This window comes from Ostrinia furnacalis, unplaced genomic scaffold, assembly GCF_004193835.3.
Source record: "Ostrinia furnacalis isolate ACB-3 unplaced genomic scaffold, ASM419383v2 OfSCF2392, whole genome shotgun sequence".
NCBI lineage: Eukaryota > Metazoa > Arthropoda > Insecta > Lepidoptera > Crambidae > Ostrinia > Ostrinia furnacalis.
Genome location: NW_021132631.1, coordinates 714,976 through 736,785, shown reverse-complemented (window position 1 = coordinate 736,785; position 21,810 = coordinate 714,976).

The following is a 21,810-nucleotide window of genomic DNA, read 5'->3' as shown; positions in this document are numbered from 1 at the left end:
ACATTCAAAATTCACCAGTTCAAAGTTCAATGACCCATGGTCGCCATTATGCCGAATGTCATAACGCTCAACCTACTTGCATGTGATTTGAATTTCATTTCAGGCTATTTCATTTGATTGATAATACACAAAAATGATTTAACGGTGCTAGAAGGTCAACAGACTTAGATGAATGAAATAATATTAATAGATTTTGACAGTAAGTTGTTGTACACACAGAGTGTACTGTATTTGCCGATGCAGGCGATCAATTACTGTATTTCTTACAATTTACATACACACCCTTTCCTAATATGACTAAGCATCTTAATGTATTCTTACCACACAATACATGTTCTATCTGTAGGAGGTTAAATGTGATTCATTTATCATTAATTCTAGCCAATTAGAATAAAGAAAATAGGTACATCAACTTACTCATTAGTTTCTTTCAAAGTAAAGGATCGTCAGCTTACCTGAAAACAAAAGAAAAGCGAATTAGTTTAATGCAAGTAATTTTTGTAAGAACATTATTTAATTCAATCTTTAGTAGAAGTCATCTGTCATCAAACCTTCAATCAATTTTTCAACGACCTATAAGCCAAGCCAAATAACGTAACTTGATCATAGCTTTTCTTAGGCTGAGTTGAACCACGTAACTTTGACGATAACCGGTGCTTTTTGTATGGGATTCAACAGATTTTTGACGTATGTTAGAATAGAATAGAATACCTTTATTCAGCATTAACATTTATGTGCATACATGTACAGAGGTTAAATATTACTGAGCCATGCTGAAAAGGCGCCCGCTCAACGAAAATCGTGACATGACACACACAAGTCGTCAAGTCACGAAGCTGGTTTTCAGCGGGTACCAACATGGGGGTTATTACGCCAATTAAGCGCCCTTTTGACAGTGACGGTTTATCAATATAAAATATTACCTACAAAATTCGTGTCGATTCGTAACACTTCCTGGCAAAAAGGCGCACAATAGAGGGCGGAGGATGTTAAAATTAAGATGGTGCAAACCAGCCTTAGTCACGTTAGCTTCAACTTCTATTCCTTTTCATTGCCATTCTGCTATTTTATCACTACAGCAAAACCGCCAAGTGAAATAGTTAGAACTTTTATATCATCACCAAGTGGCCAACCTTACTTTCATAATAGTTAGTCATTGTAGAGCTACCTACGATAGATATACACTCTACTCATCTACCAAATAATAAAAGCACCTTCGCCGATATTTCCTTTGAACCGCCATGCAGTCTACCGCACAAGGAAACGCCAAGAATTGCCATTTGGTTTTACCATCCTCTGATGTATTGCCAGCCTGGTCCATTTGTATGAGATTTATACGGCTTAAAACCATGAACTGGACGTCACCATAATGACCGCCATAAATTAATATCTTCGTGGAAACTTTTGATAGCCATTTTGGCACTGGCAGGCCAAAGACCTTTCGAATGTTGACCTGAGGTTGTTTGGGTTATGATAATAGTTATCTAGGATGACGTAAATTAGCTGGTTTATGAGCTTATGGATATTTTAATGGGCAGTGTATTTCTATTAACAAACCCTTATTATGAAACGAATGAGATTCCAATTCAAGCAATATCCAAATACATATATTTTCAGTCTTCTTAATTTTTTACTAATGAAGGGCTTGTGTGTTTGTGACAGCGAGTTTTGGTAAAATGAATTACTAGTGACTATTCAGTTTAATACTTTTTGAATTGGGTCTTAGAAAATATACAAATGAATCATGTAGTTAGTTGCACTGTAGTTTCACACCGATCGATTGAAATGTATTGAACGAAACACAACAAAAAACAACACCAACGATATTCAAAAATACCCCTAAATTATGGAATGATACTGCCAATCTAACACCTGGATATCCAATGCAGAATGCTAAAGAAAAATGAACTTTAAATCAATCACAAAAGGGATTATAATATGAAAACTGATGTCTACGTACGAGACCTTAACCCCTCCGACGGTCATAACCTGACCACATGACCCCAGCAAAAATATGAAAAAAGGAGGAAAGCGAGAACCTTTGCAAACAAGAGTGTACTTGGAAGGTGACTGAACCTTCGGTTAGGCTCGGCTTCCACCAAGGCGGAGCGGTGCGGAGGTGAGAGATGTGCGGCGAAGCTGGCAGGCTATTTCCACCAAAGGGGAGCGGAGAAGAGCGAAGCTGTGCGAAGACGAGAGGAGATGTCTGAGACCCCTCGCCCACGTCGACTTTTTGTAATGATGCTGTCGCGCGTAAAACGAGCTACTAACGCGCGTTAGTAGCGCATTGGTATCGCTTCTGTAGCGCGTTGCAAATGCGAACGCAATGCTGCAAACGCGATGCTGTAGCGTGCAGCATCGCGACTGTATCATACCAACGCGTGACCGTGTTGGATTAATTTTGTGCCGTTAGGTACTGGGGGTTTCTCGCGTTTATCGTGGGCTCGATTCCCACCTTAGGCAATTCGATTTTTTCAAGTTATTTTAAAATATAGTAAATATGTTAGTATATTGCAATCTACAAAACACTGCACCGCTCCGCACCACTTGCACTCTCTTCTTCTGCACTTCTCAGCACCGCGCCGCCGCCGCCGCTGTCAAATTCTAAAGAAAAACAAGTGCGTTCGACACTTCTTCGCTCCGCTTCAGTAGCGAAGCGAAGTCATCATCGTCATCATCATCATTTCAGCCGTAGGACGAAGGGGCGGAGTGGAGATGTGCAAATTTAATAATGGAATCTGATTGGTTATTCAAAAAACTTCTCTGCTCCGCTCTGCTTTGGTGGAAATCGGGCCTTAATCATACATTTAACATATAATTATTCTTGCACGAACGCGGCAGCCTTTGCGCATCTGATTTAGTACAGGGCTATTACCAATTCAATGAGCATCGTCAAATCGTAAGTCATCTGTCAGGATACAGGGTGGTAACAGCGAACGACCGTTGCAATGATTCAGTTCAAAATAAAGAGGATTTGTATTGAAGAGTCTATGGTTGTATAATTTTTGTTCTTAATTGTAATGGCTAGTGAAAAATCTGTCCATAGCGACCGATTTGTGTGCTAAAATAAAGCAATGGAAGCAAAGTGATATCTCTAAGATTAATGGACAAGAGAATTTAGTTATAATATCTGGATTTATTATTTCTTCTTTGGATTCTTCTTTCTTTCTTTATTTAGAAAATGAAAAAAATATCAAGCAAGAATGGTGTAAAAAAATTTAGATTCGGAAATCGTGCTTTAACGGCAAATCAAAAGTAAAAAATAATGCCAAAAGTACCTACTCATGCACTTTACTTATAACGCCAAGAAAATAAAATACGTGAAACTCAAAACTTCAATCTTTACCTGACGGAGGTAAATATTCTCATCATTTACAGTCAACCGCACATCAGACTTCACATTTTTATTGCAAAATCGCACCTATTACAACTACATAAGAAGCTACAGTGTTTTATTTTTTTTCATGATGTGCCGCCGTCTGTACGTTTATTTACAAAAAAATGTCCTCAACAACTCACTTCATGCGAAAACAAAAGTGCACGAAAACGTTGCCCTTTGGTTTACGATTTGATGATTGGCCCTTTTATGACCTTACCTTACAGCTGAAATCTGCACCTTATCCTTCAAGACACACTGTATAAATTCTATTGACATCAACAAAACACCTCTTTCTCGGGGACTATTCAATAAACACAAGGTAACTAAATATTTTTCTCCTGGCATTCTTTGGCAACAGTGTTGCACGGTTGATGTGGTTTTATGGAAGATAGAAGGATAAAAATACACAAAAAGCTATTTTCGTACTCCCACGTAGATATTTTATAAAATTATTTATAATAATCACGAAACGCAATTGAAAATGAAAAATGAAAAAACCTTGACGCTAATAAATTTTCGCCAAACTTTAAGTAGGTAGGTCTAGTATTGGTAATCATCATAAAATAAATTAAAAGAATGTTCAAGAACACCATAATTAGGACTTACTTAAGCTCTCTCTTTATTAGTAAAATGCATTAGGATTTAGGACTTACTTTGTGCTTAAGCTAGACGCTCTTTATTAGCAAAATGAAAATCTTATGACAGCAAACTCTTTTCGCAAAAGGGGAACACCACTGCGTTTTGCTAGAAAATTGTTTAATCTTAAATGCCACCTTAATTATAATGGTATTAACTTTTCATTTTGAGATTGTGCGGCTGCATAGTTAATAACCAGCTGGACAACAATATATTTGCCCAAAGGGTGTGTTAAGGCTAAGTAACTGCCTACGAAAAGCCATTGTAGAGCCCAGTACGGCTAGCACGAAAAACTTTCGAGTTCGAATCGTTTGCGTATTCGAATCACCATCAAAAGATTTAGTACGAAAACTACAACAGCGCCCTTGTGAACGTGTCGTAAAGTGAACTTAGTATGAGAAATGGTTGCACGAAACTTATTTTGAGAATCAAAATTGTCACGTTATCGTTTCATTCGAAGGTTGAGTATCTAATTTTGTCGAATACGCAAACGATTCGAAGACGAAAGTTGTTTATGCGGGTTATTCCGTATTCGACCCATGACAACTCAACCCATTTCTTTCACTCATCCCAAATTAGTATTCCTAGCTCAACCCATTACATAATTTCGTTATTCTACCCAAATGCATTCCTTACTCAACCCAAAGTAAATATACCAAAAATAAGTATGGATAGCAAAACAACGTTTACTGTTTTTTCAGAAATTTAATAATGATAAATACATACTAGTATGTACATTGATTTATAATTAAATAAAAATAAAAAACATCACCTACATGAAAAAATGATAGATATGAATATGTTGATTAACTAAAATATATCAAAGATTTTATTTTATTTTAAGGTAAATACATAGGTAAACAAATTTAGAGGCTGAAAACTTTTACCGCGGGATTAGCTGTCCACATGAATACTTTTATTATTTTTCTTTTGTCATCTCATACCGCTTGTAAAAAAAAGATGAAATACATGGTATTATTTGAAATATTTGTACATTCATGAACAAGTGTCCAGGGAGAAAATTATACGCCATCGCTTGGTTATACTAATTTAATAAAAAATCACAGTCGTTTGATTTATAGTAGATTTATAGTGGATTTATAGTAGATTCTAATTAGTCATTATTTGATTTGTGTCCTTTTGTGAAAAACGTTTTTCAAATATATTATTGTATTAGAATTCCTGCAGTTTTATTTAATAGAACGATCTTAACACAAAAGTTAATTGAGCTTACATTTCTAAAAAATATATATTTTTTCTGACCGTACATAAAAATCTAAAATTTTTAGGTGGTTTTAAAATGGGTTGAGCTAGGAATGTTTTTGGGGTGAATAAGGAACATAAAATTAAAAATTTGTTGTGGGTAGAGTAAGGAACAAAATTGGGTTGAGTAAGGAAAAAATAATGAGTGGGTTGAGTTGTCGTGGGTCGAATACGGAATAACCCGTTTATGCTAGAGGTACAGTACGGCTAGCACGAAAAACTTTCGAGTTCAAATCGTTTGCGTATTCGAATCGCAATCAAAAGATTTAGTACGAAAACTACAACAGCGCCCTTGTGAACGTGTCGTAAAGTGAACTTAGTATGAGAAATGGTTGCACGAAACTTATTTTGAGAATCAAAATTGTCACGTTATCGTTTCATTCGAAGGTTGAGTATCTAATTTTGTCGAATACGCAAACGATTCGAAGACGAAAGTTGTTCATGCTAGAGGCACAGAGCTTACCCCGCCATTCACAAAAATCGGAAACCTTGGGCCATCTGACTCACACCACTCAATTAGTCTTATTTAATGATCGTGTTGATATTTTATTGGAACTTGTAATTACTCGACCGTGACCACTGTCCCAATTTATCAACCATCAGTCCCTCTGACCTTTGGAAAAAGTGGACTATTGGCATTTCGGGCACCAAGTATGGACAACGATTTACAATGAGTACATCTTGCGTAAAACGAAATTCGGTCAGCGATGAGCCAGAAATTATAATCATTGCTAGTTTTTGCGGTAAATTGATGTTAAAATATCTGACGATTGCAACAAATGTGATGATAATTAAGTGGGGTTTCTGCAATGGACCTTGGACCTCAAGTAACCCAGTACTTGAGGTCCAAGGTCAATTTCTAGGGTCCAAGAGTCAATTTACAATGGTCTGAACAAGAGTAGGATCCTAAAAATAGAGTCACATGAAAGCCTTAAAGAATGAACAACTACCTCAGTATTCTTAATGAATTCCATTCCCTAACCTAATCTTGAAGCATTTATTCCAACTGGACTATTCCCACCTCTCATTCCCATCGCTACAACTCCTTTGTAGCCAGGATCTATAGCTTGACCGCCAATAAAAACCCAACCAGTAAAGGTCAAGTTTGTCCCGGTTCAAGTTGACATTTATTGCAAGCCAATTTGTTTTCTATTCAACCAAAATAACACAGAAATTGATTTGGCACATTTATCCCTAGTAGAATCCCTCAGGAATGATCTATACAACCTTAGGGCTACCTCAAAGCTGTAACTTCTAAATGAAAAATGCACGAGCATGTCATGAACATGATAAATGCTGAGCGGGAGAGCGTATTGACGCAATGGCCCACTATTTTCTATATTCGTTTTGTGTTGTTATTGTTATAATTTGTGCTTACTGTGATCAATAGTCTATTCTAAAAAGGCGAAACCTTGAAAGAACTCCTTGAAAGGCAATTAGGCAACCACAACAAGATATCGTTACACCAAGAATATGGAAACTGCGTGAGAGCGGACGCAGGATATTACCAACAAGGTATTACTGGTATCGACAGCTAGGGATGTGAAACACTGTAAGATTAGAGATATGATGCTGAGCCGAGTCAGATCTTTGTTAATTATTAAAATTAGTTTACTACTTAAGGCGCACTTTGTCAAAAAAAAACATATTTCTGTGATCCAAATAAATCCTCTCATAAGATTTTTCCTAAACAAGACATGATGATTCTGCAAATCACAACTACAAATCATTATAGAACATTCAATATAGAACATTGCTTAATAAAGACCGATGGACATTACTCGCATTATTGTTGATTTAAAAATTACATTTCTTCAACTTTTCGCTACAAGAGCGTTTTTAAAAGATGAGTCGTAATAGGTACCTACCAGATCTTACTAAACAAACCAAAAGTAGGTTAGAGGTATGGTAAATGTTCATGTAAGTTAAATCGACAAGAACTAGTCGGCAGCAGCCCTAACTAGCACTAGCACACTATATTATATAGCGGAAGGGGCGAGGATCGTATTTGAAAGGTCTCCGAGCCCCCGCCATTGAGCAAGTCTATTTCACAACTGTTCCGGACTTCGATCCGGAATGTAGAGCTATTTAAAACCCTGTAGTATTATAAAGTCCAGAAATTATTATTATTGACGGGGTTGCTACCATGTAGGTACCTTAATTTCGAGTTTCTGATATTTCGGCACTGTTTCAAGTGCCACGATCACGGAGTAACTGAGGAAATAATATAACATCTCACCCGCCAATTTACTGAGGAAATTGGCGGGTGATACTCCGTGATCATGGCACTTGGAACAGTGCCGAAATATCGGAAACTCGAAATTAAGGTACCTACATGGTAGCAATCCCGTCAACAATTAAATTATTATGTTAGTGACCATGAAAGTTTAAAACAATAGAGTCCAGAAATTGTTCTTTATTCTAATAGAAGTAATTTAGATTTGGAAAAATGTTTTATTCGGTGACAAACAACATCTACTCGTAGCAAAATCAACTACGGAAAAAGCAGGATGAAAGGAAGATATTTTGCCTTTACATGCCTTACCTATGTTATTGAATGGGCTTTAGCGACCAGTTGCAGAATCGTGGTATAGATCGTTTCATCCACCAAGACGCGCCCCACCAATTTTTGGTCGAGGGCAGCGCGGGGTGCGGGGAGTTTGATCCGAGCAATCCGAGCGTCATTATTGTAGTGTGCGTGTGCATAGATAATTTAGCGTGTATAGCGGGTTAATGGTGGGGCGCATCTTCGTGGATGAAACGATCTATAATACTCACTTACAGACTAAAAGGTATGCATGCATAAAAATAAAATCACATTCATCATGATAACAAAAAGTAATTAATCATAGTCATCATATTACATTAAATTAAATAAGGTGATATCTAAATGTAAGATCGAAAGAAAATGCCACAGCCGAATTAAAGTCTTGATTGAAACGCACAAAAACAGTATCGGATTAGTAGCGTATAATAAAAACTACACTGTAGTATGGATTTTACGTGCATTCGCAAAAAGTGAGTTGATTTTGTTTATTATTATTTAAATACCTGATCTCCTAGTATTAAGAACTCTAATGTCAAAGTCACATAGGTAAGTACCTATAAGGAAAACTGTGTCTAAATCAGTCAAATGGTTTCGGAGATTAGAATTAATTTAATCCAAATAATAACGATTAGAAGTACTTAGGCCTACTCTAGGAAATTACAAAAATAATTATGCCATGAACTTCATTTCTTAATCATCAATTATATCAATAGATTTGTGGAAACTGCTAACTTTTATGGTTGAAGGTCAGAAATTAACAATGATAATTTCAAAAGTTACTTTATTTTTGCAAGTAGGCTTTTAAAGCACTTTTACACGTCCCAGTGTTAACCCTACCACTTCTTCGGGACAATAAAATGGGCCATTGCTGAGAAGAAGCAGCGCAAAACAACCAGTCACTATTGTCAGCCTCTTTTTCAAGAATTTACAAAGTAAAAATTAAAAAAATATATAAATAAGAATTACTTTGTGAGTTAACTAAGTTATACATCAGAAGTTAGCCTAAAGCATTATTTTGGTTAAGTTTAAAGTTAATACCAACATTATTGATCAGTTCGACACCGATCTTAGGTAAAGGGGCACTCACCGAGACCGGTTAATATATGAAATTAGCTGGTCGTGGTGTTACGTGGATTCCTTCATTTTGCGTGTGAATTTTACTTTATATTATCAATTTTGCCTTGTTTATCGTCTGTCAACGATCCATATATTTGTATTCCTGGTTAATACTAATGAATAATGGAATCAAAGCATCATTAATTTTCTCCCAAGACAGCTAGAATTCTCTAGTAGAGTTTTTGGTGGTCAATTTTCACTTTCAGATACTGATTAAACAGGATGTGAAATCGTAAGAATGAAGGAATAAGAACAACAGTTTTATAATTGGGAAATAGGTCCAAAAAAGGGCAGTAGAATATAAATTTCTAAGCAGAAGTTTGTTTTTGGAGATAACACCTTCGGCCTGATCATCACTTTCAATCAGGTCACTATGTTCTTCTGATTAATTTCGTTGTGGGACCAATGACAGTTTAACTTTCCCCCGGGACAAACTTGACCTTCATTGGTTGGGTTTTTATTGGCGGTCAAGCTGTAGATCTTGGCTACACAGGAGTTGCAGCAATGGGAACGAGAGGTGGGAATAGTCCCGTTTCAATCAGGTGAGATGCAGGCTAAGAGCTCTCCCTCTTTGTGAATAAAAAAGGTACAATTTGATTGTAAGTATTTAGTGTTTAACACCAACAGACTAACGTTAAGTCAATCTCGAAATAAGTTGTCAGAATCTGAGTGAATGTAGAGACCATTAAAGAATCTACAAGTGTCAAACAGAGTGTAATAGTATATTATGTTAATAATGTCTACTCCGGTAAGTAAACATACTCCCAGACAGCTTGCTCAAGGTTCTTAACTCGTTTTAACTTTGACGTAACAAATAGATATTACCATAATCGCTATAATATGTACTTTCCAATAAACTATTTAGCAGCGACAAAAATGGTGGACCTTTTTTAAAGTTAAAATCTGAAAAAGAAGTACAAAGTTTTGTGACCGCTTAATGACACGTTAATAACCCAAAAAGGTCACACAATATCCAACATTTATCTTGTTATGGTCATTAATTTATTATATCGATTTGATGAGACGATTAGGGATGCCAATATTCGATGCTTTGATTCGTTAACGACCGATTTATGCAGACACAAGATATATTGGCATTAAATTGGTTTGTTGTAACTGTATCTTTTATAATGATGCTGTGACTTTTTGTGTAAATCAGAAACGTTTATCACAAAAAATGACAGTGAGAAGTCGCTTTGTTGCAATTCGAAATAATAACGAGCAAGTTCAACAAAAATACAGAAACATTAGCTAACTTGACTGACGTCATTGGACATAATCCTGCTATTCGACAAAATGAAAGTAAAACATCCTCGTAGAAGTCCATATCCCATAAAAAAACAGTTTTCCCTGAATTCGTCCCGTATTCCGGGGATGTGGGAAACTTTCCCAATTTATCCATTGGTATAAATCGTCCTGGGATAAGGTATACTGTAAGCCTGTAAGCTATATTTATCTAGGTGATTTAGGTAGGTAATACCTATGCAAAATAGAAAAATAACATAGATTAAATAATAGAAAATTGGAATGATGAAAGTACCTATGTTTAGGCCATCTTCTGAGCAAGTTTCTGTTTCTTAAACAATATAATATGTATCCTTTAGGTAACATCAACGAAATACAAAGCATTCTAGTAGCTATAGGTAATATTTATCTCAATACAACAAGTATCTTCACAATTACTACATTATTACTTAAGTATTGTTAGTCAGCATACTGCGCGGTCCCCGCAAATCAAAGCCCAATCACAGCTGGACCATCTTACCAAACCAGGTAATAAGAAAAGGGATTAGCCGTGGGCGGACATTTGCATAATTATTGCCCATGCTCTTTTGCAACAACTCTGGTCCCGACGTTGCAACTGTATGACATTACGGAGCGATACATAGTCTTAGCATTCTCTCAAGCTCAACAATGATTGTCTAAACTGGCCCTCTGTTGCAATTTAGGGTTGACTGAACCATGCCGATAGTTGTCATCTTAATCAGTTATAATAGAGCCTGTTTTGCAATGGTAAATGTATCGCCTGATATACTAGCGTCGACTGTACTGGCTGTCTATAAAATGACAAGTCTAACTAAACGTGTGATTGTAATAAAAAAGCATATGTAGATGATAATTCCATTTTACCTGCGCATGCAAAAAATAATTTCATTAAAATAAAGAAATACAAAAAATCATACCTACACTAAAATAGTAATAAATAAAGGGGGGATCAAGAATATCAACAGCCAATAGATTACATGTTTTTTGTTGGCAAAGTGATAATTAAATAATCAATTGCCGTCAATTTATTAATAAAACATAATCATAACTTGTTTGTGTTTTCGCGTTTCAATTGCTGTCGCTTGGACAGAGAACACGTTGTCCTTTTGACATAGAGAAGTTAATAAAATAATTATAACATTTACAATTTTACATAAAAGGTCCGACTGTCTGGCAAAACATCTCTGCAATATAACAACAGATTAGTAGAGAAAGTAATGCTGTAACTGCATGCATTATTTATGTACACACGCGTACATTGCTTCCGAAAAAAAATACTATTACGCTCATCAAACTATTGCAGTCACGTGCGTGGATAGAGTATAAAATCTATGATTCATGATGGCGGCTACCGATTGACAGCTGTCAGTTTTCCCGCGCAGTCGAGCGTGAGTTTGTTTTTAAAAATAAATTGGCGCAAAATTAATGATTCCATGTTGCCAGTATTGCAAAAAGTTTATATTACAAATAGAGCCGTCAATATTCAAAAATGAAAAATGAGCTTCCGGGCATTTATCAAATCATCTTTGGAAGCGTAAAATCAAACATTACCCACGTCGATTGAGATAAAAATCTTTATCGATTAAATTCTTTGATCAACATGTTGTGATGGTTATCTCGTAATTTGTTTAAGGGGCATGAGTATTTAAAACATAAAACGTTCGTTTTACGTGATCGCAAGACAAGTTTGGACTCATCGGACTACTCATAATTTACATTGAATTTAAATACATAATCAGGTATACAGTGAAAGAAATCCGGTTGGCGAATTTCGTGTGGCAAGTTTTGCGAAGACTACACGTCTTGTATTCGAAAGGACTACTTTTTTTTTAATTTTCTGTTCTAATCTATAAATAAAAATAAATGAAAGCTCAGAAGCTAATACTACTATAACATGTAAGGCTTAAGTAACAACTATAAATCATGTATTTATGCCAGTGTTCAAAATACATTATCTCAATCAAATGGCCTTAGAATAGCAAAATTCGAGACCTACTTCAAAGTAAATATTTTTCCCTCCTTTTAGCATGCAAGCATAAAACGTCTCATACAACTGTCCTAGGCAGAATTATTTTACCGAAATCTGGTGCGCTGGAGAGTTTCCTTAAAAGTACCTACATTTATGTTATCCCGTAAAAGCAAAAGGCATGGCCACACTGTACATATATCACGCAAACCACAACCGCTTGCCAACGTGATTTCATAACCAGGGACTGTGTTAAGAGAAAAAAGTGTAATATGTTACACGCACAGATATTAAACACATTATAGAGGCCGCTTTATCTAGGATACTAGCTGTGCCCGCGACTTCGTTCACTTGAAAATAGTTTGAATAATATTTCCCGTTTTTGCAAGACTTTTCTTTACTGCTCCGCCCCTATTAGCTGTAGGGTGATGTTATATAGGTATACCTAATTTAATGTAATTAAGAAGGTTGACTAGGATATTTATGTATTTTATGCTACCATTTGAGGACTAAGTACTCCCGAGACAAAAAAAAAACATACAGAAGAATTGAGAACGTCATCCTTTTTTTTAAGTCTGTTAAAAATTACACAAGATTTTTTGGTGCCCCCCAAGGCGTAATGCCCTAACTGAGCAATTGCTTGATTTACTTTTTTATGGGACCGGAGGCAAATGAGTAGACGGATCACCTATAGATAGGCCTAGAATGTGCGTCGTGATAATCCTTTATCGCGATTATCGCGTTATTTTAGACGACAAGTCTTAAATCTCGACAATATTTTATCATGGCGCGCATCCTAGCCCGGCTGATGGTAAGTGATTACCACTGTATATAGACACCCGCAATCCCGCACCCTTGGGGGACTTACAAGAACAGGAGCGTTGCCGGCTGAAGGGTTAATCCGGCACAAAACAGCAAAATTGTTATCAGTACAACGCCAAACAATACTCTAATTTCCTTGAAAACAGCAACCATCTGGTTCTCAAGAAACTATCCCGAGGCGTCTATTCCTAAAAATTGTCTATGCCGACACGTGAACCAATAGTTCCCAATGACAAAATTAAATGCATTTGCATATTTAAACACGTGAAATGAAGGAATAACTTATGTTAATGAGGGCAGAACGAGTCCTGCAGAAAGTTCGTGACTACTAATAGCTTTAGGTCGTTGATATCTAATTTTAAATTTTGCTAAATATTAACAGCGGTAGGCCTAAAATTAACAAACAGATCTTGAGTTAGCTAAATCTTAAAACAGCTCAGTCATCAAACATAATTTGGCGATTTGGCCTTAATGCTTTTTTGTTTTAGTTTTTGTACCACTCACTTTATTGATCAATTTACTATTTGTTTTACAGTCATTTAATATTTTTGCTTCTATAATTTATCCAGGCATTAGGTTACCATTTTACATTACTTTACCATTATGCAGCGTCAAAAATATAGATTTTGTTTTTGTATTAGTAGCTTCAGTCGCCAGGATATCAAATTCGGCATTTTTGTTGCCAAATTCGACTAAGTAAAAATTCGATCAATAAAAATATAACATGTAGGCAATGAGAGTCTCGATTACAATTCTTGATAAGGACGTTTTCCTGGCCCATGCAAATAATGTAAAGGTGTAAGTACACCATCTTGTTTCAGCCCAATGCCGTCAACTGCTGGACAAAGGCCTCCCTTAAAGAATACACCATAATTTCTTAAAATATTCTTACCTTAATATTGAGCGTGTGAGTCGAAAGGAAGGAGCAGAGGAAAACGATTGCCGATAGCCATGGGGCCGACACGAGTGACGACTCCATAGTGGATCCTGAAACAAAACAAACGACTCGTTACTACACAATTACTTATTGTCAACATGCGCAGACTGCATCTTGAAAGGATATTTTATGTTTTACAGGAATTACTAAGAGTCCTAGAAATGCAAGAATTCTATGAGGAAAGATATTAAGTCTCTATTCATAATTGTATTTGTAAACATGCGCAGACACATCTTGAAAGGATTGTTTTTAGAAATTACTAAGAATCCTAGAATTGAAAGAAGAGGAAGATTAAACTAAGTCACTACAAAATTAGGTATTGTAAACATGTGCAAACAAATCTTAAAAGGACGGCGAGTTGTCGGGAATTGCCAAGAGTCCTAGAAATACAAGAAAACTATGAGAAAAGATCAGACTAAGTCTCTATAAATATAATTATGTATTGTAAACATTTCCTGACACATTTTGAAACGATTGTTTTCCAGGACTTACCAAGAATCCTAAAATTATTATAAAGAGGAAGATGACACTAAGTTACTACATAATTAGGTATTGTAAATATGCGTAAACGCATCGTCAAAGGATTGTAATATCCTGGGCATTACCAAGAAATTCTTGCAAGAATTGCAAGAAAAGGAGAAAGTCAGGAAGAGACTAAGCTACTACAAAATTAGGTATTGTAAACTTTCGCAGGGGCATAGTGAAAGGATGGTAAGCTCACGGGAATAACTAAGAGTCCTAGAAATGTAAGGAAACTATGAGGAAAGACTAAGTCTCTACAAAATTAGGTAGTTAACATTCACAGAGACATCGTGAACAGACTGCAATTCCCGGACTTTGTCGTAACTTTCTTCTAGCTAAGACAATCACGTATTGTAATCATACGCAGATGCACTTTTAAAAGACTTTCCAGGAAATACCAAGCACCCCCGTTATTAATAAGTTTCCTCAGTACGGTGATGCATTCTCTAATCGTGAACTATACACGCCTATGTGCACATTCTTGTTGAAATTACCACCATCACAGGTAGCAGGTCTGCAGCATGGTTTGTGAATGGGTAGTTTACGTTCTTGTGACTGTAATTACAATCAACAATTAGATTCTAAATGGTCAGTCCTAAAGGCCTTTATTGTGAAGCTACCGCTGACTGAATATAATTGAATTTCAGACAATATACATATACAATATACAATGACTTGGAAATGAATAGAATATTACAAACAAACCAGTCAAATGCAAGTTTGAATGGCAAGTATACAGATATTTTCATACATTTCTATTAAGGATGTGGAAAGCTGGGGATGTGACTTTCGTTCGTCCGTTTCATCGAATTGACGTCCACTACTGGATAAAGGACTCTTCCGAAGATTGTGATACTGGTTGATAGTAAAGAGTTTGTATAAGTGAAAACAAATCATTTTATTTGTGATTTATGCTAAAAATTTGTTGAGACAAACATCGTTCATTTTGATTCAAGTAAGTACATACTGTTTTACGGTGGTTACTTAAGTAATGCTTCCAAATCTCATTTAAAATCGATACAACAATCGATTCATTCGATGACATCCCTAATCGATCAAGCCTAGCTCCAAATAAAAGCGAGCCAGAGGTCGACGCTCGCGGCAGAAGGACAATGTCTCTTCTCAGAACGCACGGGACGAAATTTTAATGCGCCGGCGCACGTTTCCGCATTGTTCGTTCGATAGTGCTGTGAAAACCGGTAAAAGGATATTTGATATTTATTATCCTTGTTGTCAATAGTTTCATTATTTTATCTTTGGAAAACCGGTGAATGGATGCTAAATAGTAATAAGTACTGTCACAAAAATCTTGCAATACATTATCAAACTTGCAATGAATTGAACATTCTGTGGTTAGAAATACAATTATTCATAAATAAATTAATTTGTATGATTTACATTACATACTATATTAGTGTAACAGTTCATGCATCAGACATTCTTTCGTGTTAGGAAATTCTAAACATCCATGCAAAATGTTTATTACATATACAGAAAGATTGGTTGTAGAAGTTGTATTATAGACATCGTACTGCCGGCTTCAGAGAACAGAAGTTCATTCCCTGATGACCGCTAATGCAGTGGCGGATTTACAGTTTTGCCGCCCGTAGGCTAGGGTGGGGTTGGATCTTTATTTAACTTTTATCTTCTGAAATCGAGTAAGCGTCATCTGAAATCAACCTAGGACGCTGCCGCCCCTAGGCCGCGGCCTATACGGCCTATTGACAGATCCAGGACTCCTAATGACTATGTACGTATTCAATTATGGTGAACCCGTTCCTAACACAATCATTAGCTTACCTGAAGAAAATATTTTAAAATTTACGTTTCACGAATTTTCGCCGAAACTTTTTTACCGGAACTATTCCTACCGGTACCATACTTACCACATCACTAAAGACCGGTCCGCACAGGTGGCTGGGAACACCGCGGGATGATTTAAACGTATCAGAACGTATCGGATCGCCGCTCTTTAATCATTTACCGAAATTGTTTCTTGCGTGCACTTGTCAATTTGTTTAATGAAAACCTGAAACCTGACGAGTTTTTAATTTAACGATGTTTCTGCAGAATCGATTGATTGAATCGATACTATTCGAATTAAGTGTTTTTCGTAATATCGCCAGATTGATGAAGTAACTTATGTTTGAGTATTTTGATTTTATATCATTAAGCTGGTAGAGTTAATTTAATTTAAAATGAATGCACTAACATACTTCACTGACCTGACTGACCATAGGTTTTTTGATAGTTTGATTGTTTTATCTTTATCTCCTTTCATTCTTCATTATTATGGGCTACAAAATCTACTTAAGGATACAAATCTGGGTGGTTTATGTCACCATTAATGTCTAACATAATTTATTCCCCACAGGGGTTTACGTACCTACTAGGAATTGAAAAAGAAGGCCTTTATTTAATATCAAACTTTGTACCTTTGTATTTATTCGGTGGTATATGTAACGCATGGGCGTGAATATGGATTCACAAACATTACTATGAGGTCTCACAGTGCGCGTGGACGCACAGGGTGACACACGAACCAATCACAGAGCTCTATCCAACGCTGTGCGTTCCATTTGCTGCTTCACATAAGCAAGCATCGTTTGTGAATACAGGCGTGATTATTGCAACTGTCAGTTAAACATTAATCACTGGTTAATTATTTTGATGTTTATAATGATCCTTCATCGTACAGTCATTCACACATTCACAGTTACATTGTTAACGAAGGTGTTAAAAGTCAAACGTCATGTTAACAAAGCACAGACAGCACGTAAAGCTTAACACTGGATCTTCTGCAAACATCTTATTCGGTTGTAATAGGAACTATTTTCCAACGAAAATGTATAATTTTATGTGCTTTTGACTGTACTTAATGATGATTTGTGTACTGATGAACACCAATATTGGTAAATAAAACAAGTCGTAATATGGCGGAAAAAATGGCGGTTCAATCATGAAGATTAAGGGTGGAGAGTTATTGGCATCGTTATATTTTAACAAAAACAAGTTTACAAGGTTTTTATTAATGAAAGTAAAATGTAAAGACAATTCCAATTAGCTTTGTAAAATATTTCTTTAAGCGAAGGAATAACACATTTCGTTTATGCCTTGTTTCTGAAAGAAATTGAAGTCTACTATGTTTACATTTTAGGGCGTGGATTAGTTATCAAATGGGATAGTAAACAACTACAGGTTAAGTACCTTTGAAATATTATTTTCATCAGTCCAGTTAAGGACCTGACTCACTTGCTTGTGGCTTTATCGTCCGTATTTACAAACTATGCTTGCCTAAGTGAAGCAGCAAATCGAACGCACAGCGTTTAATAGAGCTCTGTGATTGGTTCGTGTTCGTGAGACCTCATAGTACCTAATGTTTGTGAATACGGGCGTAAGACTGTGGTAAAACTGGTGAGGGCAATTACTTAGTAAAACCCTCATTTATTTACAACTTATATCTTAATTAAACCACTTCCTTGGTGTATATCTATTAGGATCCTCTCTTAATCACTCGTTTTGTCTTAGAACATTCCATTCATCTTGTAGGAAATATTGCAGGAAGCGTATTAATTGTGTTTGCTTTGTTTTATTAATTAGCCGAATCGCCTTGGCGTTGGCCTGTGAGATTGAGATGTTCTACCGATGTTAGTCTAAGGCATTGGTTCCCAAACTTATTTAAGACGCGCCCTCTTTCGACCATACAAAAAATTCCGCTCCCCGCCTCCTCCAGTCAAGATTATTTATTGGTCGTATCGAGCAGTGTGGAATACATTCTCTCAGCTTTTTTATACTTTAAAGATCTTTGCGCCTCCCCTGGGGGGCGCGCCCCCCACTTTGGAAACCAATGGTCTAAGGCACGTCTACATTAAAGACGGCGAACATTCGGTGCCGAGCATTGAATTGTAAAACTGTTAAACTGTGCTCTCTCTCAGTTGTCTGGAAGAGACCGCTTTCTAGCGATAAAACTGGCTAAATTGTGTAGTTTCAATTACGTAATGGTCAGTTTTGTGTGGTTTGCAATAAAAAGTAATGTCTATCTAAAGTAATAAGTAAATTCACATTTCCCTTGGAAAAATCTATCAACTCCAGAGTCGGTAAAACGAACTTTTTGACGAAAACCAGTTCAGTCAGCGTCAAATAGTTCGAGCGTGACACCCAATGTGACCAAAAAGTTTGTAACAAAGACGTGTTGCGAACTTTTTGGCTGCTTTGGGTGTCACGAACTATTTGACGCTGACTGTACCTAGACTTAGATTTAATTATAACATCATCATCAACAGCCCTTTACAGCCCACTGCTGGATTATGAGCCTCCTCCACTATAGTGGAGGGTTTTGCCATAATCCCCACGCTTGGCAGGCGGGTTGGAGATCGCAGTTTAAAAGATTGATGTTTTTCAGAGAGCGCTGCTGCCCGTTCTCTGTTTGATGTGTCTAAGTCGTCTCTTAGATTTTATTTACCTTGCATAAAAAGTGCATGAAAGACCTGAACAACTACTAGTTACTACAATATTTCAAAACCCGGTAATGTTCATATCCACATAAATTCAATGGACAAAGCTATCATTACCGTCAGCCAATAAACATTGTATCTTTCAACTCTAATGCCCATGCCTCACAATCCCGCCCGCGCCGACGCATAAGTGCGCAACTCAAAATTGGGCATTTCGCAAATTCCGCGTCGCCTCTCTTCACTTTCGCAACGTTTGTTCACACGGTGAGCACGAGGGGGGTTAATATGTCGTAATAACTCGTTTCTTTTGTTTGGTCCGAACAATTCTGGAAAGAAAATAAATGTGATCCAGTAACACTGCATTGTTGTTTTAATCCGCTATTATGTTATAGACGTAACCACGAGGTTGGTAACATTCAATAATGTGACAGACGACGAATACCTACAACGTTTTAAAATGTTGTTTACCGAATTATGATTTATTGAATGTTTGTAAGTGACGTAAGACAGTGTAGGTATAATACAAGTAATCTGCACTAGTTTGGAGATGTCATAATCATTGATAGTTAAGGACATAAACTTTAAAACTTTAATTCTTCGGTTAGTTAGTAAGTTTAATGTTTCAGACCAGAATAAAATCGCAAGTAAATGTTTGACCTCATAAACTATTATTATTACTTTGATTAATGATTGAGCAGTGCCTGATACAAAAAATTCAAATAGACTTATAATTGATTTTCATGAGTTAAACCTCAGTTGCTATGGTAGATTCTGATAATCGCATAATATGCGCTACACGCCCTGAAAATTTTGCCATTTAAATAAATTTAATATTACACTTAAATGCCTTTACCAAACGAATATTTATGATTTTATGATATAAACAAAACGTTGCATTTATGGTTTACCAAACAAGATTGCAGTCCTAATTAAAAAGGTCGTTACAAAGATTAATGTGTACGATTTCGCGTTAAATCCGTACTCGCACATTCTTCACAACTTTATCGTGTTAAAACACGATCTTCTTATCAAGCATTTAACTTTAAGAGCTAACTGGGCCGTAACTCAAAAGCGTGTAAGTAAAAAAATCGTTTTATTAAAACGAACGTCAGATAATTGCGATACACACACTTTGGCGGTCAACTCAAAGAGTTTAGCGCAAAAGAGCACTTTTCTCCGTTTGAAGATTATTTAAGATAATACGGGGCAATGAACTTGTGAGGTTAAATGACGAAAACCGATGCCAAAGGTCATTCTGGTATATTCGAAAATGATACACTAAGGACATCTGTAAGTTATATCATCCAATATTGTTATTTATTTTAGTGTACTCTATCAGTAGGTATTTTATTATTATTGTGCTTCTAAATAAAATTACCATTATTATAGTTTCATTACTAGTAATCTAATTATTCTACCGCTACAATAAACCAATATTTTAAACAGTACTGAACCACATAATTTACCTACAAAATGTATGTGAAATGGAAACCTTTTAATATATTTTTTACATCTTAACTATTACGGAAATAGACAACAGAATGTTATTAAACAAAAAATACACAATAGAAGCTGTTTGCTTCTGTTGCTCTTGGTAATATATTATGTCACTGGTATTTATAATAAAAACAAGATATGATTTAATGTCAGACTTAAGTAATTTATAGTGGCGTTGATTATAAATATTTCCATGTAAAATTATTTTTTGTTTATTTTTAAACAAACATCAATTAATAACTATCAAATTTTTAATGCATTGTTTTTTTAGTGAATTCACAACAAAAAGAAATAAGTGGTTTAAATACCAATTAGTTTGTTTTGTCTTCGTTGACATTTAAACTAGGTATATAATTCTACTGATCCATAAAACCATAGTCTCAAAATAACCAAAGGTGTTAAAAAATTGCTTTGACTGCACTGACGTTTGAACTTATTAAGATTCTCAACAGAACATCAACTTCCATCAGATACAGATCCATACTGACATTAAGGTTGCAAGAACTACAGTTTCAAAATAACCACTGGTATGAAAGGTTAATGTTACTGGCCTAAAGTACTCTTTCGACGCAGGTGTTCTGACCATTTGAATAAATTAAAACAAAATTCGAGCTACCGTGACCCAGCGGACGAGATGCGCATTTTTTACTGTCACAAAACCGAATCGAATCAACACTTCAGGCACCCTACTGGTCACCCGTAGTGATCGTTATACGTTTTTTGACCCCCCGATAAAATTCTGTGAGTTTGCTCAACAAAATTGACCATACCGTTACGCCATAATGAAGGTGATGCGAAATTCATTAAATGTACTTATGCTCTTATTTACTTTATCGCCTTACATTTTTTTCCAATGAAAATCGGGCAAAGGAAACCATTCAAGGAGCCGCCGTTTGCTTTTAAACTCGGGCGGCGAGCACGCAAAGGCGTATGTATCTACAGCTTAATTTAAAATTGATACTTTATCGTGATATGATGACCGCAATTTATGGTGCGTACTTATCTTATAATCCCGCGTGATTTTAAGTGTTTAGTCTCTTTTTGTACGGTTATCTTCAATGGCGCGTATTACCCGGGTCATAATATTTTTCTGAACTTGACACTTTATTTTTTTTTCATTTACGAGCAAAGGGATGTGTTTTCGTGCACTCTTTTAGTGAATTTTTTAACGGTTGCATCATAAAAGCGTTTAATCTACTTTCGTAAGGTTCCCCAATGAAGAAAGTTAGTTTTATTTGGATTCTTAGCACAAAGTTCGCGAGGCAGCGGAATTTATTATATTCAAAGCGAGAACATGTGAAAACGGACCGTGTGTGGAATCCTAATAGAGAATTTAGTTTGATCGGCCGACTTCACTTTCATCCACTCTCGATGTCTGTTATTGTGACGCGGAACGGGAAAGTT